The 24,769-nt window shown below is 48.0% G+C and overlaps 1 pseudogene; it reads right to left on the bottom strand.

Moving 5' to 3' along the window:
* Nucleotides 1-406: 406 nt before the first annotated feature.
* Nucleotides 407-24,471, bottom strand: LOC129355195 (kinesin-like protein KIF20B; annotated as a pseudogene).
* Nucleotides 24,472-24,769: the final 298 nt, after the last annotated feature.

Raw genomic sequence — 24,769 nt, 5'->3', positions numbered from 1 at the left:
ACATGATAACTCAGAGCTTCAAGGTCATGAGAAGTCCAGATGGTTCAGAAAGATCAAACTATGGTAGAAAATAACGTGAGACTTTATAGCAGCTCTCAGTGGAGAAAACATTAAATAAACTATATTAGGACCGACGAGGGAACTCTAAACAGATTGCACATTAAAATAACCAGGAAGGGCTTTAGTGCTTCTAGTCATGAGGGCGGAGTCATTTGATCATGAATGAACAGAAAGTGAACATAAAAATAACATGAACAAAAATACTGGGAGAAATAAACATATTAATGACTACAGGCAGGATGCTGCAGGAGGGTTTTAGTTTTCACTAGATCATTGCTAATCCTCCCGCTGACCTTCAGTTAAAGGTCAAATAAGTGATTAAATAAAAGCGTCTCAGACAGAAAGATATGCTCGATCATAAGCAGCTTCATTAAGACAGTAATATGAAAGCTAACTGGATACGGCGCTAGCATTTAGCCACTCTGGAGCGGAGGCGCAGCTTGATCCGTTGGCTGCCGTCGCCGTCCTTCGTCTCCTGGTTAATAATCTGAAAACACAGACAGGAGAAAACATGGCAGAGGAGGGCGGACGCAGCAAAGCAGATAATTACAGAACATAACCAGAGTTAGCAGAAGTTAACGCTGAACCGCCAACAAAGTCTCTCAGTCTGTTTCACATCTAAATATCCTTCCAGCCGACTCTGGTGAGAGACTCCTGAAATATGCAGCATAATTAAAATATTCGTTCAATACGAAATGTAGTTTTAATATCACGTGGCTGAGATTTGAACCCAGAACCTTTTTGCTCCTCCACTGAGAAATGAACAAATAAAAACAATCATTTTCATTCCTTGCATAAGACAAACCTACATGTCCAGATTTACTGAGGTTATCAACACAGAATAAAGATAGAAAAATAACCCAACATCTCTTTTCGCAGGACTCATAACCCTGCAGTGAATTAATACATCAGATGAAGATGTGAGCCTCGTCACGCTGCCTCGGCTCCACTCACCGGGTGGGGGGGCATTTCCATGGGGCAGGAGATTTCAGGCCTGTAGAGTTTCTTTCTGCTCCTCTTGGCCGTCATACGGAGGGGGGAGGAAGAGGAAGAAGAGGCTGACTGGGCATCCGCACGGCCGCTGACCAGGCTCATCATCTTCTTGGCTGCAGTAACACATCAGGTTCTTTCAGGGATTGGATCAGCATGATTAAACAGCAGCACAGAGATCCAAGGCTTGGGAAGAACAAAAACTCATTCTGAACATTTAGAGAGGGAGAATAAGTGTCCAGGCTCTGCCTCTGTGCAGATGATACTCGGGTTTATGTCACCAGATCACATCATCGACTCCAAGCAGGTAAAACACTGGATGGTTAACATTTTCCAGTGAAATGAGAAGTTAAAGTCCAACACATTTTAACCAGTCAGGCCTTCAGCAGGACGCAGAGCACATGTGAAGATGTTTCCTCATGTGACTGAGTTGTGTTGGGGTTTCAAGGCACTTAGGACTCCAGAGTCTCCTGGTACCAGGCCTCTTCTTCCTCCAGGCCCATTTTGCCTGTGCTTGAATTGTGTTTAGTTCTGGTGAGGTAAGGCTCCCTGCTCTGACTGAAAGGTTGTGTGTTTCTGACCTCCAGAGCTCAGGACGGTCGGGGACCTCTGCAGGAAGTCTCCGATCTTCTGCAGCGTGCCGTCCTTCCTGCTGCGGAGGCTGCTCTGGGAGGTGGCGCTCTGGCCACAGGGAGGTAAAGGTGGTCAGCAGTTTGTCTCACAGCGTCCAGTTTAACAGTGAGTGGTGGTTCTGGGCGTACCTCTGACTGCGAGTTCAGCTTCGGTGCGAGTTTGGTTCTGGTGTTCCTCCGGTTCTCCGTTTCCACTTCCTCCTGAAAACAGACATGACTCATCTTTAACACGGCTAAAAACAACATGTTTCATAATGACAGGTTGGAGCAGATGGAGGCGGTTCTAATTCAACACGGTGAGGAGCAGCCGCGGTGAAAATATATGTCATTAAAGAGGAGAAACAAGCTGTAATATATAGTTAGAGGCCAGGCGGAGGAGCTGGAATCACAGTGAGGTAAACTCAGCCATCATCCGAGTGTCAAGTGTTTGGCTTCCACTGAGCCTGGAGGAAAACCTGCCAACAGCAGGTTAGCAAAAAACCAGCCAGGTTCAACGTATTTCAGATTCAGACACTCAGCAGCAGCTTAAACACACCAAACACAGATCCAGTCCAGCCTTCAGATGCCAGACGGCCACTGAACGCATCCTTACTGAACGCATCCTTACTGAACGCATCGCCACTGAACGCATCATTACTGAACGTATCATTACTGAACGCATCATTACTGAACGCATCATTACTGAACGCATCGCCACTGAACGCATCATTACTGAACGCATCGCCACTGAACGCATCATTACTGAACGCATCGCCACTGAACGCATCATTACTGAACGCATCATTACCGAACGCATCATTACTGAACGCATCATTACCGAACGCATCATTACCGAACGCATCATTACTGAACGCATCATTACCGAACGCATCATTACTGAACGCATCGCCACTGAACGCATCATTACTGAACGCATCATTACCGAACGCATCATTACTGAACGCATCGCCACTGAACGCATCATTACTGAACGCATCATTACCGAACGCATCATTACTGAACGCATCATTACCGAACGCATCATTACCGAACGCATCGCCACTGAACGCATCATTACTGAACGCATCATTACTGAACGCATCATTACTGAACGCATCATTACTGAACGCATCATTACTGAACGCATCGCCACTGAACGCATCATTACTGAACGCATCGCCACTGAACGCATCATTACTGAACGCATCATTACAGAACGCATCGCAACTGAACGCATCGGCACTGAACGCATCGCCACTGAACGCATCGGCACTGAACGCATCATTACTGAACGCATCGCCACTGAACGCATCGCCACTGAACGCATCATTACTGAACACATCGCCACTGAACGCATCATTACTGAACGCATCGCCACTGAACGCATCATTACTGAACGCATCATTACCGAACGCATCGCCACTGAACGCATCATTACTGAACGCATCATTACCGAACGCATCGCCACTGAACGCATCGCCACTGAACGCATCATTACTGAACACATCGCCACTGAACGCATCGCCACTGAACGCATCATTACTGAACGCATCGCCACTGAACGCATCATTACTGAACGCATCATTACTGAACGCATCGCCACTGAACGCATCGCCACTGAACGCATCATTACTGAACACATCGCCACTGAACGCATCATTACTGAACGCATCATTACTGAACGCATCGCCACTGAACGCATCGCCACTGAACGCATCATTACTGAACACATCGCCACTGAACGCATCGCCACTGAACGCATCATTACTGAACACATCGCCACTGAACGCATCGCCACTGAACGCATCATTACTGAACGCATCGCCACTGAACGCATCATTACTGAACGCATCATTACTGAACGCATCATTACTGAACGCATCGCCACTGAACGCATCGCCACTGAACGCATCATTACTGAACACATCGCCACTGAACGCATCATTACTGAACGCATCATTACTGAACGCATCGCCACTGAACGCATCGCCACTGAACGCATCGCCACTGAACGCATCATTACTGAACGCATCGCCACTGAACGCATCGCCACTGAACGCATCATTACTGAACGCATCGCCACTGAACGCATCATTACTGAACGCATCATTACTGAACGCATCATTACTGAACGCATCGCCACTGAACGCATCGCCACTGAACGCATCATTACTGAACGCATCGCCACTGAACGCATCATTACTGAACGCATCATTACTGAACGCATCGCCACTGAAAACAATTGTCTGCGAACAGCAGCGGCTCTCCACTTCGTTTGACCACCTGGCCTGTTCACTGCAGCATGATCCAGTCATCTCTAAATTTAATTCCTCCTGGCTCATGTTTAAACCAAAGTTTCGATTCAGTCTCTGCTGTCGACTCAAAGGCAGGAAGGAGTTTTAAAGGATTGTAAAGTTACAGCAGTTTAAAGCCTCTGGATCAGGAATCAAATCTTCTACTTCCCTGCAGTTTTGCCACATTATCAAATCAAAGAGTGAATCACAAGCAGCACGAAGACGAGGAAAACGAGGAAGACCTGCGAATCGGCTGGGGAGAGGAGTGGGCGGGGAATCAGGGAGAACAAAGGTCACGACCTGTGGAGTCATCAATGACTCACTAGATGGTTTTAGAGATAATCGGAGCGAGAACGGAGGAGCGGAGCAGAGTGTGTGAGGCACGGTGTGTGTGAGGCACGGAGCGTGTGAGGAACGGAGTGTGTGTGAGGAATGGTGTGTGTGTGAGGCACGGTGTGTGTGAGGCACGGTGTGTGTGTGAGGCACGGTGTGTGTGTGAGGCACAGTGTGTGTGTGAGGAATGGTGTGTGTGTGAGGCACGGTGTGTGTGAGGCACGGTGTGTGTGAGCGAGGAGGAACAGGCGTTGTGTGGAGGCGGAGGGATGAGAGCTGATCAGGAGTGGAGATAAGCTGGGATTGGACGGCGTGGAGTCGGTAAACGAGGAGGGAAAGCAAATGAAGAGAGGAACAGATGTAGACGGTGAAATTTGTCTGTTCTGGAGTGGATCACAGATCCCAGGTGAACCCAACAGAACCTGAAGGTCGATTCTATCCAATCAGATTCATCGTCTCTGAGCCGATACGGAGGAACGCCGACAGACGAGGCGCGAGGAACCGTCATCAGTTTTCATGGTTACCATGGTGACACTCTGTCTGGTTATATTTAAAACTTCAGACTGAAGAAGAAAAAACTTGCTGAAGATGTTCGCCTACACAGAACGACGGGTAGCTGCTGCTACGTCAGCTAAAGGACAGGGTGAGACCGGACCGGACCACGGCCTCGGACCGGACCGGACCACGGCCTCGGACCGGACCGGACCACGGCCTCGGACCGGACCGGACCACGGCCTCGGACCGGACCGGACCGGACCACGGCCTCAGACCGGACCGGACCACGGCCTCGGACCGGACCGGACCACGGCCTCGGACCGGACCGGACCACGGCCTCAGACCGGACCGGACCACGGCCTCGGACCGGACCGGACCACGGCCTCGGACCGGACCACGGCCTCAGACCGGACCACGGCCTCGGACCGGACCGGACCACGGCCTCGGACCGGACCGGACCGGACCACGGCCTCGGACCGGACCGGACCACGGCCTCGGACCGGACCGGACCACGGCCTCGGACCGGACCGGACCACGGCCTCGGACATGAAAACTCCATGTCCTGCATAATTAAAGCTCCAAACTCCAACTGGAGCCTTTTAAGAAGAGTTTATCCAGAGTCAGAGTTGATATTCTTGCTCTCGGTCTGATCTAGTGAAAACGATCTGGAGGAGAATGAAGGTCCTTCCTCAGTGAAATTTACGCTCCTTTTACAAAGCCACACGTATCATCATGCATGTCAATAACCCCAGCCTATTGGACCAGAAGAGAGAAAAACATTTCTGCAGTAAAAGCCAGAAGCGGTTGTAAAGATTTTCTGGGACAGCAGCAGGGATGCCGCTCCTAACAGTAAAAGCTCCGTCAATAAATCATTATGAGACGGACAGACGGACCTCTGCCATCAGCACTGACAGACGAGAGCTGGGAAGTGAGCAGAAGGAGTTTATCTTCATTTATAAAGGAAACTTGAATCAGTCGGATCCGTCCTGATAAGAACCTGCTCAACCATGTCAGCTGCAAATTACAGCCTCTCCTCCGACAGGCAGCAATTACATGCAAATTAATCGGTTGATTTAGGCGGGTTTAGAAGATAAATGACCTGAAGAGCTGGAGTCAGAACATCTCCAGATCCTAATACAGCGACACAGCGCTCGTCATTTCAGATCAGGTTCATTAATACAATCGTTTATCCACTTCTGTTCAGACTGTAATCAGCTTCCAGGAACCGGTTTGACTCCAGCGTCTCCACATGCAGCTGAACAGAAGTGGACCAGCCCACTTTGGTCACGTAGTTTTTAAAAATAGTTAACAGTGAGACATGTCAAATTCTGCTCAATGGAAAAAGCCTAAATAATAAAAACATTCCAGACAAACATACACGTCTGTCACAACTCAGCATAAGTTAACCTTCGATGAATCAAAATCTGAATTTGTGTGAAAACCAGTTAAAGTGTTAATGCTAAATCAGAAATCAAAGCATCGTCCAACTGATGAATGAGGTGAAAATGGCCTCCAGGGCTCATGATGTAAACACTGTAAAACCTAAATGTAAAAATAAAGTCAAACTATAATGTTCAAACTGAGCTGCAGCAGGACGGGAGCCACCTCAGACCAAGAGCTGAACCCAGTCAGATCTTCAGCTCTCAGTGAGACGCACCTGGACTTTGTAGTCTATTTTCAGTCTTTGTTTTCTCTAATTTAATTTTAAAAGAAAAAAAATCTAATTATTAATTTTTTGTTGTCTTATTTTGAAATGCAAGAACCAAAGACCCAGACAGAATCAGCACCGGGCCCCTGAACCCAGTCACTGCGTTCAAAAGCTTTCTAGATTTCATGGAATGCAAAGAAACTGTTCATTTATCTTTAAACTAAATGAAAGATGATGAGCAGGTCAGTAGGAGGTGGAGACCCAACATGGCGGATGCCGATGTGATGGTGAAATGGTTCTGTGGGTTCTGGATGGAAACAGTTCTAATGAGGAAAAGCAAACGGTACCTGGCGTGCTGCTCGTCTTTTAGTCCTCCTGAAAGGTGAGACTTGAACAAAAACAAGAATTCGGTTAAAAAGCAGCTTTAATTTGATGCCAACTTCTGCATTTTAATGGTAGCTGACTAACTTATAAAATGGGTATTTTTCCTCTAATGCAGTAAAAACTAATAACTGAAGACAAAAGATGAAAACATGAGCAGAAACTTTCTGTAGAGCTTATTGGACAGACAAAAACTTTGACTGGTCCAGAAGTGGAGGTTACAGAGCTGAATAAAAGCTTAAAACATTAAAGTGCATCTTCATGTCAAAATCCCACACAGACTGGTAGAGAAAACCTGGACTTTTACCTCCATCTTTAATCTGAGAACAGAGACAGGAAGCAAACAGATGGCTGGCTTCAGCTCAACGTTTGGAACAAAAATAGAAATGCAATCATGCATTTCAGGCGCAAAGCTCAGAGGAAGAGTTTCAGTCTGCTTGTCCAGCTCTGGTCCCTCTGAGACCTTCTGAGGGTCCATGAAGTTCTGCTCCGTTAATCTGGAGGGAACCTGCTGTCATCAGCACAGCTGGGGGCAGTATGGGCCAGGATGGTGCTGACAGAACCACAGACTGGACCCCAGAACCAGAGACTGAACCCCAGAACCAGGGACTGGACCCCAGAACCAGAGACTGAGCCCCAGAACCACAGACTGGACCACAGAGCCACAGACTGGACCACAGAGCCACAGACTGGACCTCAGAACCAGAGACTGGACCCCAGAGCCAGAGACTGGACCCCAGAACCACAGACTGGACCCCAGAACCACAGACTGGACCACAGAACCACAGACTGGACCACAGAACCAGAGACTGAGCCTCAGAACCAGGGACTGGACCCCAGAACCACAGACTGAGCCCCAGAACCAGGGACTGGACCCCAGAACCACAGACTGAGCCCCAGAACCACAGACAGGACCCCAGACCCACAGACTGGACCACAGAACCACAGACTGGACCCAAGAACCACAGACTGGACCCCAGAACCAGAGACTGGACCCCAGAGCCAGAGACTGAGCCTCAGAACCAGAGACTGGACCCCAGAACCACAGACTGGACCCCAGAACCACAGACTGGACCCCAGAACCAGAGACTGGACCCCAGAACCACAGACTGGACCCCAGAACCACAGACTGGACCCCAGAACCAGAGACTGAGCCCCAGAACCACAGACTGGACCCCAGATCCACAAACTGGACCCCAGATCCACAAACTGGACCCCAGAACCACAGACTGGACCCCAGAACCAGAGACTGGACCCCAGAACCAGAGACTGGACCCCAGAACCAGAGACTGGACCACAGAACCACAGACTGGACCCAGAACCAGAGACTGGACCCCAGAACCACAGACTGGACCCCAGAACCACAGACTGGACCCCAGAACCAGAGACTGAGCCCCAGAACCAGAGACTGAGCCCCAGAACCAGGGACTGAGCCCCAGAACCAGAGACTGAGCCCCAGAACCACAGACTGGAACCCAGAACCACAGACTGGACCCCAGAGCCAGAGACTGGACCCCAGAACCAGAGACTGGACCCCAGACCACAGACTGGACCCCAGACCACAGACTGGACCCCAGACCACAGACTGGACCACAGAACCACAGACTGGACCCCAGAACCACAGACTGGACCCCAGAGCCACAGACTGGACCCCAGAACCACAGACTGGACCCCAGAACCACAGACTGGACCCCAGAACCACAGACTGGACCCCAGAACCACAGACTGGACCACAGAACCATAGACTGGACCACAGAACCAGAGACTGGACCACAGAACCAGAGACTGGACCACAGAACCATAGACTGGACAGAACCAGAGACTGGACCCAGAACCAGAGACTGGACCACAGAACCAGATGGAAGCTCTGATCTTAAAGTAAAAGCGACTATCCAGAACTCTGTCTCGGTATCAGAACGTTTCTGATGATGGACTGAATCTAATATTTATTTCTCCAGGTTTGTTTTCTGAATGAAGCACCTGGGAAATCTGATGTCAAGGACATGAACACTCATTAGAGCTGGGATTACCGGCACAAACTCATCTTTTCTTCCAAACCTTCAGGTTTGTGTTGAATTGATTTGCTTTTTGAGCTTTTTAAATGGGAACAAAGCTGTAACAGGCCAGAGCAAACAAAAAGGAGAATTTATCCTTCAAGGTGTTTTGCTGCTCAGATGTTTGGTTATTAATTAAATAAATCTCTGATGTTAACAGAAGAAACAACCTCAGACAGATCATTGCTGACTCTTCCAACACTGTAGCAGTCAGTGTTACAGCAGCTCTGCAGAAGCTTCTGACTGAAGTAGTTCAGGTGTCTAGTTTTTGTACGTCGGTTTTATTCTGCTCTCAGTCTTACTTTTTAAAATGACTCTAAACACGTTTGGTTGTTTTATCACCTTACTGCTGTAACATTTCTAAAACGACAGTTCACTTCAGCAGCACGACTGTGGAAAATATAACTGAAATATTAAGTCTGTTCAGGTCATATTCCTCGTTCCTGGACTCTAATATTCATACAGATTATTTATTAATGCTCTTGTTACTTTAGTTTCTGCAAAGGACAAAGAAGCAGCTTTTTTCCTGCATTTGTCATCTCTAGGGACCAATTCCATTTTAATATTCAAATGAACTTCAGCTATTATTATTGAACAGATTAGTTTTTCATTTCAGATACTATCTCCATATTCCCAGCTAGCTGCTCTGGTTTGCCAAGCAGTAAATTGGATTCTTCTGATGGTTTTTATGTTAATCTACAGTTTGAAGTTCCTTTAAAACACACTGAATAACTGGACGATTTAATTAGCCGAGAGGCTCCAAACAATGGAGAACAGCAGCTTAATGTGACGCTGTGGGTTTAAAATAAAACGTTCAGACAGTTAAACTGTCCTGAAGCTCAGCCTGGAGTCCAGATTCAGAAAATCTGAACCAGGTAGAAAACTTCACCTGAACTCGTCGTTCAGTTTGAAATCCCTGGGATCCGACACAAACTTCCATCTTCATCTGCAGGGGCAGCACAGAAACCCAGAGGTGATGCATCCACAGCAGGAGGAGGATGCGGGGTCACCGGGGCGACCCATGCCTCACCCCGCTCCACTGAGGGCGGCTCTGACTCACTCCCAGTTAAATATGGACGCTGGGACGTCTCGCTGTCTCCTCACATAACAGACCCTCTGCAGCAGGAGCTGAGAAAAACCGTCTAAATGCTTTTTTCACCCAGACGGCGTGAACCAGTGGAGAAGACCAGCATCACCCAGGAAACCAGTGACACACGGCAGACCTGAATAATCTAGCTAGCTCTCCAGCGGATATCAGAGAACATTTTCAGTTCATTTAAATGCAGGAATGTGTGGACACTCTCTAAAACAAAATCTTTTTTCAGAGATTTTCTGCTGTCGTACGAAGAAACCAAAACCAGAAACTCCTCCCCACCCCGTGATGCTGCGACAGATAATCTGGATGAAACACTACAGACAGCAAACTGTTTAGAGCAGGTTTCCATCAGGTCTGATGGCTGCTGTTCCTTTAGCTCCTGCTGGAGCCCATGTCTTAGCTGGAATCATGTTTCATAGTTTTACTAAGCCACAGTTGGACTGCACTCCTCCTGCTTTCAATCCTCTTACCTTCTCCATCTCGCTGCTCTTCCTCTTGCGTCCCGTCCGGTTGAGCTTGACGGTGACGGCGCTGTCGTCGCCCTGCCGCCGCAGCGCCAGCCGGTCGGGCTGCAGCGGGCTGAACGAGATCTCCAGCTCCGGCCGGGGGAAGCGGCTCCTCCGGCCCGTTTCTGTGGAAACCTCGGAGGACTCCAGCACCGAGGGGAAGCCTGACGAACCCTGCGGCAACAGCAACACTGAACTCAGCTGCAGCACCAAAGAGACACTGATGCTTTGACTAGGCCCTTCTCCTACACCCAGTTCACACTACACAATTCTTTGCCCAATTTGTCCCCTTTCAACAATTGTAGAAAGCCCAACGTTCTAAGATTGGCGCTTGATAATCGTAACCGATCATCCCGCAGTGTGCTTCTGTGTTACAACTGATCGGGTCCAGTCGGTACAACGAGACCACTCCCATCTAAAATCGGTCACGTTGGATTGTCTTGACCCGTTTATCACTGCAGCGTGTGCAGTTTTCCCTGACAGAGGGACAACGCAGCCTGTGTGACAGGTAGCCAATGAGAAAGCCCGGTGGGAGTCGTAAGCCGGGAGGACAATCCCAAACAGCTGACAAGGCGCAACCGAATAACATAAATGTACATTCAACATTTCATGCAAGGACTAGCCATAGAAATGACAAGGAAATTGACAGATGCAGCTGGTTTATGCAGGATTTTCTGTCTGGAGTCTGAATGTCAGCGAGAGGAATCGGTTCATGTGGAGCGTTGCTCTTGGCGTGTGGCTGGACACACCACAATCAAACCCGTCATACCCAAGATGCTTTTTGTCGGCTAGTGTGTGGTCTGTCAGGTTTTGAAAATGGTGTAGCGTGAAGTTGACTTACCCGACTGCTGGCAGACGATCTGGTCTCCCTTCTCTGTGGCTGCAGCGGTTCAGCCTTTGCTTTCTTCGCCAGAGCAGAACTCTCACTCTGTGGAGGAAAACACATTATTCACATCAATCACCTAAAACCAAAACAATATATGTAAATCATCTGGACTTAATGTAGGGATTAAAAAATATGATTCAACCCAAATTTATAAGGAAACATCCAGGAAAAAAAAACTGAAGTTTTTTTCTTCCAGGAAAATGTTGATGACACTATAAATGTTTTTGCTACAACGTTTCATCCGTTTCCAGAAATATTCACTGATATTTGAACATTATTAACGTCTTCATTTAAAGTGTGGGGAACAACTCAGATACTGAAGAGGTTCTACATATTTACAGGTTGTAAACTATTTGAGTGTTTCTGCAGCAGTTTAAATGCTTCAGTATTTCAAACTGGGTCATTTGTTTTGCTGTGAAACTTCAGAACTCTCCTGCTTGTCCGATAAACTCTGAGCGAAGACGGTTCTGACCTGCTCTGCTGCGTTTTCCTGGAGGCTTTCCTTCAGCCGCACAATCTCTGCTTCCTTCTCCGTTAGAGCTGCCTGCAGCTCTGCCACTTTGAGAGAACGACAGCCACCATTAACCTGCAACACACAAACACACATTAGAGCCACTGAACCACAGGAGCCTCTCCAGGCACCATTCAATTCCCGAGGCAAATGGAAAGGAAAGCCACTAAATAAATAACGTTGGAATTATTCCCAAAGCTGAAGCTCAGCTGTCAGGACAGAAACATTGTCTTAATTAGACAATATGAAAAAACTAGTCGACTAAAACAACAATTTATCATCAGAAAGTCCAAACCCAGAGTCCGGCCTTCAGATGGTCCAAAACATGGCAGCTGCCTGCTCTGTCCAGAACAGAATCCAGATGGTTCTGGCTAGCTCTATGCTAGTTATTAGCTGTGGAGCTCCAGGTGTGTGTGACACACGTCACATCAGCTGAGTCTCAGTTTAATTGTCCAGCCAGCTGTGGCGCCATCACCAAGGTGACGTGCTCACTTCCTGCTCTGGTTGGAGCGGCTTGGCTGATGAAGCTCTCAACTTGATTTAAAAGTTCCCATATTCAGCTCTGAGTCACATCAACTGAGCAACAGCATCCACAGAAAGTTTTAAGTGTTCTTAGCAATTGGTTCTGTTCACTCATTGATCCGTTTTTGTTTTGTCTTTAAATGATAATGTTTGTAGCATCGTTATAGAGCTACCCAGGCAATTTAGCCCTAATGAAATTATTGTTATTTAGCCTTAAACGTTACGCTGGTTATTCTACAGAGAGAACTGTGGACGGAAAAAGTCCAGTGAGAAAAAATTCCCCATGTACGACAGATGAAATAATCCTTCCAGGATAAAATGATTAACTTAATTAAGCCCAACTAAAATCCTAAATCCTTCATTTTCCTTCACTCTGCTCCCAAGTCAGTCAGACGGAGAGCAGAGGTAAAAATATGGAACCTCTTCAGTTCAGATTTCTGATTTACTTTCACCAAACCCTGATCATTTTTGATCGTTAATAACGTCTGATTTATGGTTAGGTGTGAGGAGGGATGTGTGGCGCTGCACTGACCCCTGCTGGTGACACTGTGCTCTCCTGCTGCAGCTCCTTGATAAGCTTGTCTTTGTCGCCTGGCTGGCCAGCAGCTTCTGCAGCTGCACCTCCAGAGCAGCGACCAGCGTGTCCCGCTCCGCCCTCCAGCTCTCCATGGCCGCCTCCTTCTCCTCCAGCCTGGACTCCTTGGAGCAGACGGAGACGTGTTGGAAAAACATCTGGAGCTGCAGATGTGTCACTGTCCGGCTCTTACCAGGAGGTTCTGCTGGCGACAGTAGCGCTCTCGGTCTTCAACAAACTTCCTCATCTCCTGGTTCCTCTTGTCCTCCGCCTCTTTGGCCTGGCCAATCAGAGACAGCTTCTCCTCCTGCCACTTCCTGCGTTCAGCCTGCTGTTTCTCTGTCAACACCTGCAGGAGAAGCAGACGTCCATCTGTCCACATGTCCAACGTCTCTCATCCAGACAGACTCCAGCTCTGCAGCTTCTACCTTTAAGCTCTGCTGGGCTCGGGAAGCTTCGTCTCTGGCCAGCCGGAGGTCGTCTGAAGGTCGGCCGGACCCTCTGTTCTGCTCCAGCAGCTTCCCTTTCAGCTTCTCTACCTCTGAAACAGAACACAACCAACTGGTTGCATCATTCTGTCAGTAAAGTCACCAGTTTGTAGACAGATCTGAAGTTTTTGGTGTTGAATGATGGAGTGAAGGCGTTGCCTGGTTCTTGTCCAGGTGTTGGCGTCTCACCTGCAGAGAGCTCCTGCACCACACGCGTCTTGTCGTCCAGGACCTGCTCCATCTGCTGCTGCGTCTCCTCCTGCTCCGTCAGCGCCAGCCGCATGTCCTCCACCACCCGCTGCTTGGCCTGCAGCTCTGCAGGAGCAGACAGGAACATGGCTGACCTCAACTGCTTCGCAAAAGCAACAGCCTGAGGGAGGACTCGGCTGGACTGTGGCCCTCAATGTTTTCACATTTATTTTTAAGGAGTCCTGTCATGCTTCCGGTCAGGGCTGTAAATGTTCCATGTTTTGTGTGAGATCTTTCTCCGATGATGAGATTTCATCTCGTCTGCTCATTTCTTCCAGAATGAGTTGCTTTAGTGTTCTGTCACTTTTATGCAAATAAGCTGCTGCTGGCCACGCCCCCAATCTCAACATGTGCATTTTAAAAACAATAAAATGGCTGCAAACAGAAGCGCAACAGAAACACCTGTACACAGAGACACTGTTAAAAGTGATTTTTGTTTCAAAATCCTGATTTTGTGGAGCTACTTAATTTGTAGCTTATAATTTTTCAACATTTTTTCTTCAAACTTCTTCCAAAATCTACATATAGAAGAAAAATGGTGAAATGATGATCATTATCACAAAAACTCTGAATTATGCATCAGCAAACATCAAAACAACTAAAGTGGAGGAATATTTCATCAGCCTGATGGAGACTAATCCAGGAGGATCAGGGAGCGGTTCTCTACCTGTACAGGCCTCCTGGTAGAGCTGGGCAGCCTTAGAGTCCTGTTGCTCCTGGAACAACAGAAACATGAGGAGCTGTTAGCATCCGGCAGACTGGGAGGAAACGGACACAGCTGGAAACATCAGGGTTGTTTTACGGCTCTGAGCTGCTGGATGGTTCTGTCTCTGCTGCTCAGGTCCAACTGCAGCTGCTTCTTGGTTTTTTCCGCGTCAGAAAGCTTCTGCTTCAGGGCCGTCTCCCTGCTCTCATGGCCGACACCTGAAACCAAGACCAGTTTCTGCAGGTTTTACCAACTCACACTGCAGACTTTTTAAGACTTATGAATTCTCTCTTGACTCCATGCTCTACTCACAACTTTGTTGAAATAAAATGTATTTAAAATCCACTTAACTTGCAGCATCAGTTTGTGTTGCACCAAATGCTGCCCTTGGACTAGTGCTAACAGCAGCAAAGTAGACTGTTTTTCTGAGCCAAAGCATTAGCACTGAATGCACACAGCATCAAATGGGTTGGCAACAGAAGTGAGCAAATGGTGGAGACTAACTTCACCCAACAGGCTATAAATTTACACTCACCCATAAGACAGGAAAAAAGCGAGCTAGCAAAGTGTTAGCAGGAAGTTAGCAGCAGCCTGAACCGCATCGAGTTACAGAGAGCAATGAAGTCTGCCTGAAACAGGTTTTATAAAAATATAAAGTATTTAAAACCGACTTACATTGTTTGTGTTGATTTAAGGCCTCATGTATTTTAGATACATAAATGTAAGACTTTTTAAAAATGTGCAGACGCCCTGAAAACAAACCATGAGCTCCAGATTAAGATATTCTAATTTCCAGAGGTTTAGTCAGCCTTGTGTAAAACCCTGGCTGTGTGGATGAGTTGAGCCCCTATCCTCCAGTGTTCTGATACGGACCTCCTTCTGGACCTGCTGGACCTGCTTCCTGTAGTCGGCCAGCTTCTCTCTGAGGTCTGACGAGTTGTCCTCCTTCCTCTGTAGCTCCACGGAGGCTCTTCACCTGCTGCGCCTCCTCCTGAGCCACCAGCTTCAGCCTGGACAGAGACACAGGAAGGAGGAGAGATCAGGAAGGAGGTTCAGGAAGAGATGAAGAAACGGTTTAATCTCCGTCGTTACCTGCTGATCTCCCCGGCTTTCTTCTCCATCTCGGCATCCTTCTCAGCTAAGGCCTCATGAGCCGCAGCCATCAGCTCCTGCCGCCGCTCCACCTCCTTCCTCCTCACTTCCTGGACAGCAAAGCTCTCCTCCTCCTCGCGTCGCTCTGATTCCTGCAGCTTCTCCTGCAAGGTCACAACCTTTTGCTCGGCTTCCTGCAGCTTCTCCTGCAAGGTCATAAACTGTTCCTCTACTTCCTGCAGTTTCCTTTGCAGAGTCACATCCTGTTGGTGCGACTCCTCTCCTTCAGTTCTGCCTCCTCTCCTGCAGGGTCGTGACCTGATGTTCTGCCTCCTGCAAATTGTCCTGCAGGGTCGTGACCTGTTGCTTTGCTTCCTGCAGGGTCGCGATTTTCGCTCCGACTCATGCAGATTCTCCTGCAGAGTCGCGACCTGTTGTGATGCTCTCGCGACCTGTTGCTGATGCAGGGTCACGACCTTTTGCTCTAACTGATGCAGCTTCTTTCAGGGTCGCGACCTGTTGCTCTGCTTCCTGCAGGGTCACGACCTTTTGCTCTAACTGATGCAGCTTCTCTTTCAGGGTCGCGACCTGTTGCTCTGCTTCCTGCAGGGTCACGACCTTTTGCTGACTGATGCAGCTTCTCCTGCAGGGTCGCGACCTGTTGCTCTGCTTTCTGCAAGGTCGCGACCTTTTGCTCTGATTGATACAGCTTCTCTTTCAGGGTCGCGACTGTTGCTTTGCTCTGACTGATGCAGCTTCTCCTGCAGGGTCGCAACCTGTTGCTCTGCTTCCTGCAGGGTCAACCTTTTGCTCTAACTGATGCAGCTTCTCTTTCAGGGTCGCGACCTGTTGCTCTTCCTGCAGGGTCACGACCTTTTGCTCTGATTGATGCAGCTTTTCCTGCAGGGTGTGACCTGTTGCTCTGATTTTTCCTGCTTTGCTTGCTGCAGGGTCATGACCTTTTGCTCTGATTGATGCAGCTTCTCCTGCAGGGTCACAACCTGTTGCTCTGCTTTCTGCAAGGTCGCGACCTTTTGCTCTGATTGATGCAGCTTCTCCTGCAAGGTTGCAACCTGTTGCTCTGCTTCCTGCAGGGTCGTGACCTTTTGCTTTGCTTCCTGCAGGGTCGCGACTTTTTTCTCTGATTCAAGCAGATTCTCTTGCAGGGTCGTGACCTTTTGCTCTGACTGACCCAGATTCTCCTGTAAGATTACAACCTTTCGTTCTGATTCAAGCAGATTCTCCTGCAGGGTCGTGACCTTTTGCTCTGACTGATGCAGATTCTCCTGCAGGGTCGCGACTTTTTGCTCTGATTCAAGCAGATTCTCCTGCAGGGTCGTGACCTTTTGCTCTGACTGATGCAGGTTCTCCTGCAGGGTCGCGACCTTTCGCTCTGCTTTCTGCAGCTCTGCTTCCCTCTCAGCAGATCTTTCTCTCCATCTCAGCCAGCTTCTCCTCCAGCTGTCGGTCCTTCTCTCGTCTCATCTGCTCCATCTCAGAGGAAGCCTCTTCCCTCAGGGACGTGAGCTCTCTCTGGAGGTCAGAGTTCACCCTGTGCAGGTCCTCAGCGCTGGTTGAGGCAGTGCTGCTGTGGACCTCAGCTTCTCTCAGGTCGTCTCTCAGTTTCTCTGCAGCTTCCTGCTGCAGTCTGAGCTTCAGCTGCAGCTGCTCTGCTTTCTGATTGGACGCTTCCTGTTGGGTTTCCAGCTGGACTCGCAGTTCTTCCTGCTCCTCAAGCTTCCGCTGCAGTTCTCTGACCTGCTGCTCTACTGCAGCCTCTCTCTGTTTCCTCTCCTCCTCCAACTGCTGGATGAGTTTCTGCTTCGCCTCACTACTCTTCTTCTCCTCCTCTTCCCGCCTCTTTCTGAGCTCAGAGACTTCCTCCCTCAGCTGGCTGTCGACACCATCAGAGGAAGAGAAAGTAGGCGTGTGCAGCTGCTGCTGCTTCAACTCCTCTGTGAGGATGTGGATCTGGTTGGGTGATCCAGGATCTTATCCTCTAGCTCCTCCACAGCAGTCTGCACCGACTCTGCCTCTCGGAGCGCCTGCTGCTGCCGCCGGCTCTCCTCCAGAGCAGACTGCGCCTCCTCCCTGGCTCGCCGCTCCTCCTGGAGGGAGGCCAGTGCCTCCTCCTTCCCCAGAGTCTGGTACTCCAGCGCAGCCATCAGCTCCTCTCTCCTCGTCTGCTCCTTCTGAAGCGCAGCCAGAGCTTCCTGAAAGGAGAAGAACTCATCATTTCTGAAGAAATTTAAATGAAATCACTGCAGGTCACACAGCGCGCGAGGTCATGAAAAAGAGACACATCAGCAAAATGAACTACACTTCTGCAGGTGGGATTGTCATGGAAACCTGTTGATCTAGAAAACTGTAAAGATACAGGAGAGTAAAATAATGTTTTTCTGGGTTCTTTCTGATGGATTGTGCAGATTTTCATGGAGTCTTAAGGCAGAACCCAGTTATAGCACAAGACAACAGGCCCGATGGGAGAAGATTAAAGCTTAACTAAACAACCAAATCATTTTATTTGGAGATAAACTGTCTAAATATTCTCATTAGTTCCATCTTTATTTATTTCTTCCACAATGCTGCCTTGCTATAGATCAGCAGTGTCCCTCCGTTCCCCATAACAAGGGGAAGTATTGAAAAAATATCAGGAAGTTACTCTCAATATTTTTTGAAATAGCAGGAGTTTAGTCTACCTCTCAGGTGTTTCTTACCTGGAGCTGACTGTCATCTTTGCCTTGGTCAGAGCTGTTCTGTGAGCAAAGCTCGACCTTCTTCTGCAGGTCCTCCAGCTGCTGCTCCATCTGCTTCACCTGCACTGACTTTTCCTGGAGCTGAAGAAGAAGCAATTTCTTTTCTTCTGCTTCATCAGCTTCACAGGAAAAGAAAAACAGAGAAAACAACATTCATTTCCAGTCTCTGCTGGGCCGTTTCCTCCTGATGCCTTCAGGTGTTGTTGGTACCTCTGTGGTTCTGATCGTCTCCAGGTTTCTTTTCAGCCGGTCCGGATCGGAGGCTGAAGTGAGACGCTCCAGGCAGCTCAGAGGCCTGACAGCTCAGAAATCTGTCCTGAAAGGAAAAAGGCATGAAAAATATTAGAGATCTGCCACTGATCCAGAGATCCAGTCAGTGTGTATCCCCTGGTCAGAAGGCGCTACCATAGTGACCGCGTCCGCGCTGCAGCCGGCTGAGGACATGTTCCTGGTCAGGTTCTTGAAGATCTCCAGCCTCCTTTCAGCTCGCTCCTCCAGGATCTCCCTCTCCCTGACCAGGCGCTCACTGACATGCACACACAGACACCAGTTAGTGGTTCTGGTTCTAAACCGGTTCGGAGCAGAGGAGGGAAGCTACATCTCACTCGTAGTCCTTCTGCATGTCGGAGAACAGCTCTGAGAAACTCGCGGCTGATCTCCTCTCTGACCCGGGCCTCCAGCAGCAGGTTCTCCGAGCGCTCCATCTTGAGCTGGACCTGCAGCTGCCTCAACAGCGCCATCTGCTGCTACAAGAACAGCAAGGAGAGACACGACACTGTAACAGCAGCAGGAGACGTTTCTGCAAACCCAGTCAGTTTGGTTCTGAGGTTAACAGCCGTCCCGAATCGCTCCGACATTAAAACTCATCTGAAGCAATGAGCAACAAACTCAAGGTGCGCTGGGAGAGATGGACTCAGAGTTTCATCACAACGTTTTGTGGTAGTATTGTGATAAAAATTAAAATGGTGATAAGAGTTATTCATTACGTTTTTATGACTGTGAACGCTAAAAAATAAACGATACAATAAGTGCCCACCCTACCTCATGCGACGCTTTGTTGATAATGACTTTCTCTTCTTCTTCTTCGTCGGTCTCCGGAGTGTCCTGCATGACACAGTCATCTTCTTCTTCTTCTTCCTCCTCCTCTTCTTCTTCGTCATCTCCGGAAACGTCCTCCAGGCTGGTCTCCCAGCTGGCATTCCTCCTCCCTGAGGCTCGGACAGGGGAGGAGTCACTGCAGGAAGGGACGGCAGGGAGCGGCCTGGAAATCAGGACGACCACCTGGAAGCACGGGAACAACAGACCTCAATCAGTAAGTCCCAATGTGGCCGAGGGGACATTCATGACAGCAGTGTGTAACCTGCAGCTCTGGAGAAGAAATGGCTGAAATATCTGGCTCAAAAAAGTGCAGAATCAACTAATTTTGAATTAAAAAAGTTATTAATATAATAAAAAAATCTGATTTCAATTGTTTTTTTGTTTTTTTTAAGTTTTTGTAAAGAATAAATGTGACTTTGAATTTCCACCACAGAATAAAAGAAGTTTGGTATCTAAAGGTCAAAGGTTTAGGATATAATACGGCTGTGATCTGGTTAAAGCTGCATAACGACACCCTGGACTCCAGCTGCATTAAGTTATGTAAAGGGTCATACAGACAGTCTGCATCCAGTTCAGAAAGGGAGGAAATCAGAGTAATTTAAGACCTGGAAATGCGAGTCACTGGTTGCCAGGGTGATTCCTGCCTGTACTAGAGAGCAGGGGGAGCCCACAGCACCACTCCTCCTCAGTCAGAAACATTTAACCCTGACGGCTCTCCAGGGACAGAGAGGAGGACTGCACAGACCTTCTGGGCCACAGCGGAGAACTTGAGGACGTTGAGGGTCTCGTCGTACATGGAGGCGCACTGGTTGATGTTGACGATCATGCAGGCTTTGCCCCGGCCGCAGAAGAAGCTCTGCAGGTAGTGTGTGAGCTTGCTCTCCCTGAAGGGAATGTGCTGCAGCAGCCTGAAGGCAGGAGACAACAGACTGCTGGTGGAAACACGACTCAACCCAAACGTTAAGAAAAAAGAAGTGTCTTGAGTTTTTATATTTCAAAAACAGAACTGGATGAAGTGCATTTGCATGGCACCCTCTGGAAAGTTCAGACATTTCAAGGCTTTAACTTTTCCTGTGAACGGGTCAGAACCAGCAGAGGGAACTGACTCACTTGGCCTGCTGGTTGTAGCGCAGAGCTTTGATGCACTTCCCCAGGATGAGCAGCGAGGCGTTGATGTTTCCTGCCTCCTTCAGGCGCTCTCCTTTGTTCTGAGTCTTGGCGCATCGCTCAGAGCCGGCCAGGTCACACAGACACAACCTGCAGGGCAGAGCGGCCATGTTTAACCTGCACACGCTGGAGCAGGTGAGGTTCCTCTACTCACTCGCTGATGGTGAGGACTCTGGGCGGGTCGTCATCCTCTATGCTCAGAATCCGGATGGAGAAGATGCTGTGACTGGAAGCAGACAATCGGCCATTAGAGAGCAGCAGGAAGCAGCTGGGCATGAGGAAAGATGGCAGCGCTGCTCACCTCCTGCTGGAGAGCTGGTTGAGGCGAGTGGAGGAGAAGCTCTGGTTCTCCGGCCCAGTTTCACCACTCTGAACGCCTCCTCAGCGCTGCTCACCTGGACCCAGCGCAGATCTGAACACACAGCAGCCATCAGTCACTTCCTGTCTGACATCAGAAAACCTTCAGCTGCAGCTCAGCGCCCTGACCTTTGACATAGGCGTTGCTATTGGCGTCCTGTGCCAGCCGAAGAGCCGGCCTGCGCGGTGCCCCGCTCGGTGCCACTTCCAGGAGGTCGTGGATGTTCTCGTTGTAGATCTCACAGAAGGAGACCCAGACGGAGAACTTGGTGTTGGGTTTGACGTCCAGGATGATTCTGTCTTGGGCTGCAGTACTGGGCCGCGGTGCAGAGGAGCCTGCAGACAACAGACCTTCTAAAACCCTACAGACAGCTGCAGAGAAACACGCTGTCTTAAAGCTACATCTCCAAACACTCACACAAAAATTATCTGTATGTCCTGACAGTAAAATATAAAACAGTTAATCTGATCAAATAAAATCTAATCTCCTCTGCCATCTGCAGAAATATATAGCTTGGTAAAAGACAGCCAGTTAGAGCCAGGAGGAGCGTCTTAACGCTGTCAATCATTCTGGTGTATACACTGGCTCTGATTGGTTGTGTCTGACTGTATTGGTGTATTTCTGCAGATGGCAGTAGGACCACTGGGAAGAGTCTGACTAAATGTTTCAAATTATTCTGTCAGGACAGTGACAGTTTCAACACGTATGTACAACACATTTTTATTAAAATTGCCTACTGCAGCTTTAGTCAGTGAAATATTTAGAAAAGCTGTTGGTTGAAATAAACAGGTATCAGACTCACCTTCAAACCAAGTCTGGTTGGTCGTGTTCTGCAGGCTGCTGCTCCTCTTCTCATTCTGAAGGAAACAGAATAAATGAATTACATCCAGCATCAGGTGACCTCCAGAGGTCAACAGATTTCCCAGCAACGCTGAGCAGAAAGTCGAGCTTTTCTCTTAAAAGTGAACTTTACTGATCCAGACTGAGTTACCATGTTAATTCAGTCTAGATGACCGAGTACAAATTCAGTTTTAAGAATATTCATTGAATTTCTCTCAGAAATATCTGCCTAAAAATACAGAAATTTATGCCACAGAAATGTGTTGTTAAGATGGTAACTGGGTCAGTTCAGATTATTTATTCAGTGGAAATTTACTACAAATGTCGCCTGAAGGACTTAAAATAAATCTAACTTAAAACAGAATCTAACAAATTCACTTCAGTCATATAAACACATTCAAAGTTTGAGAGAGAAACTCTACTAATGTCGGCTTCCTGTAGAACTAACGCTCGTCATTAATATTTAATGCAATGAAGATTAGAAATGTATGTTCATCCTTTCACTGTTGCATAACCAGGTTTATTCAGCTGGCATGCAACCATGATAAAATCATTTCAGAGTCTAACTGAAAGTCTGCCTCCTAAACAGTTTTGCTTCCGTTGGGCCCGTCCGGGTCCAGCGGGTGTCGGACCCGGAGCCGCTCACCTCTCTGAGTTGTTTGAGCAAGGTGTTCTTGAACTGCGCCTCGTCGGCCTGCTGCTGGCGGCTCAGAGCCAGGAACTCCCTGCAGCGGTGCGGCTTGACGCTCAGGCCCTGGAATACGTCGTCACCGATGCTGCTGAAGATGAGGCGCAGCGCCCGGGGCAGGATTCCAGCTTCAGCTTCAGAGTCGGGACCTTCAGCAGCACAAACAGCAGCACAGTCAGATCTGAGTGCTCCCTACAGGCAGCAGGTCCTTCACACTGCGGGTTGCTGTACCGAGGAACGTGAAGGTCTTCCCAGAGTTGCTGACTCCATAGGTGAATACCAGGGAGTTTTCTCCTTCCAGGACATCTCTGACTAGATCTTTGACGGTGCCTTCAAACAGCTCACTTTGTTTTTTTTCTGGGCCATAAACCTTAAAAAGACAGAACCATTATATAAATCCTCCTTTCATCTGAGAAACATTCAGTAAAAAGACTAAAAGCTGATGAGTTTTTATTCATTTAAAAATTAACAGTCAACAAATATACTGATGCTTCATAATAAACATCTATTCATCTTCCAATTTCTTCGCTCTTGCTAAAGGAGTTAGCACTACCGCCTGCTAGTTGCGTTATCTCAAATCCCTGCCAATGATTCTAGCTCTTGCTAATGCCGTTAGCTCTAGTAATGATTAGCTACAGCAAATAGCAATAGATCTTGTTAATGTGTGAGCTGCTGCTAATGGTGTTAGCTCTATTTAATATAGTAAACAGTAGATAGGCCAATCACATTAGCTTGTTTCCATAGATAACTTGCATATGGCAGCAGATAAAAACTTTGAGCTGGTTTGTCTCCATTCAGACCGTTTGTGGGTGGCTCTCATCAGCCTCCACCACCATGGTTTTTGTTGTTTGTTTGATTCACTATGACCTAAATGCATCATTGGCCCAGCAGGCATTATACAGCTGAAAAGTTGCAGCCTAAATAAGTGGAAAATATAATAAAGATACATTATGTTTTTTTATGAATAACAATAACTTATGTACATTTTGTGATGTAACTAATAACCGACTAATTGTGGATCCATTTAACAAGAATCAGATGGACTTCCTGTTTATGTCCCAGTCAAAGTCTCACCCTGGAGAACTGGAAGCGCTGGCCGGTCTGAGGAAGGGATTTATCACTGCTGAGCCGGGCCAACAGGGACAGACTGGGAGGCTTCAGGAGAACCGTGTCTGGGGTTTCCACAGCAACACAGTCCTGCAACAAAGGCAAACAGATCTGTGTGATCTGCTGCAGGTCGTCTTCCACATTAATTTAACATCGTCTCCAGTTAGAAGCACTTCTACCTGTGACTCTCCGCTGCTGTTTCTGCTGAGGTCAAGGGTCGGATTCTGAGGTAAACCTGCAGGTGTTCTTTATCCTCCATGCAGGAATGCTGCAGAACAAAACAAAACAAAACAAAACAAAACAAACATAAAACACTGCAGCTCAATGAAGGCAGATCCCAGCAGGTGGCATGTTGAGATTCAACACTTTAAAATAACTTAACCACCAAACAGCTCGGACTGACCGGTAGTTGTGTTGAGGGGATGAACTCTGCTGAGAGTTTACTCCTCCCATCTTCAGCGAGTCTCCGTAGGTCAGTCTGGTTCAGGCAGGACTCGGTCATTTTTCTACAGAGGCAGAAAAACACAGATTCTCTAAAGCCAGAAACTTCTCGACGGCAATTAAGGTTTCAACGAACTGACAAATCACGGGCAGGATGTATGGAGAAGCCCCCTGCCTCCAGGATGTTAGAACTGACCGAAATTTCTTGTTTTCTTTTCCTCGAAGCTTTTCGATAAACAGGGAAAAATTCTTCTGTTTCAATGCTAGATAACGATGCCTGCGCTCAAAATATGTCTAAGATATAACCCCCTGTCAAACAATTGTTTTCATGTTTGTTATCTTTCAAAAATTTGACCTAAATTTGTTTTTGTTTTTTTTCCCCTGACGACATGAAACGCTGCCACCTGTCAACGGCTAACACGGCTAGCTGGACACGGCTAACACTTTGCTAAAGTTCGGTCAATTTAAAGAAAAAACAACCCGGCTTTCATATTACAAGTACACCCAGAACTGAAACGGTACTCACATAGCAGCTTTACATTCATAGCATTTACACACATCAGTAAAAAAAAAAACAAAAAAAACTTTTTCTTCTTTTCAAATTGACATGCTAACTGGCGTCGAGCTACATCGCAATAAACAGTCGCGGTTCTGCGTTTGAAAGGGTCCAATAGGGGCTCAAGAGAAGTTGCGCATGCGCTGTAGCTGTGTGGCGTTCATGGACTATATTTGAGCTCGGAATGTGAAATTAATCACCGGAAAGCAGCAGTCAGACAAGAAGACAGGTGACAACTATTTATATTATCTGCTCAAGTAGA

The sequence above is a fragment of the Poeciliopsis prolifica genome, unplaced genomic scaffold (assembly GCF_027474105.1).
Source record: "Poeciliopsis prolifica strain line A6 unplaced genomic scaffold, Auburn_PproV2 SCAFFOLD126, whole genome shotgun sequence".
NCBI classification, from domain to species: domain Eukaryota; kingdom Metazoa; phylum Chordata; class Actinopteri; order Cyprinodontiformes; family Poeciliidae; genus Poeciliopsis; species Poeciliopsis prolifica.
Note: the sequence above shows the minus strand (reverse complement) of the source record. Positions and strands in the feature narration are given on the sequence as shown.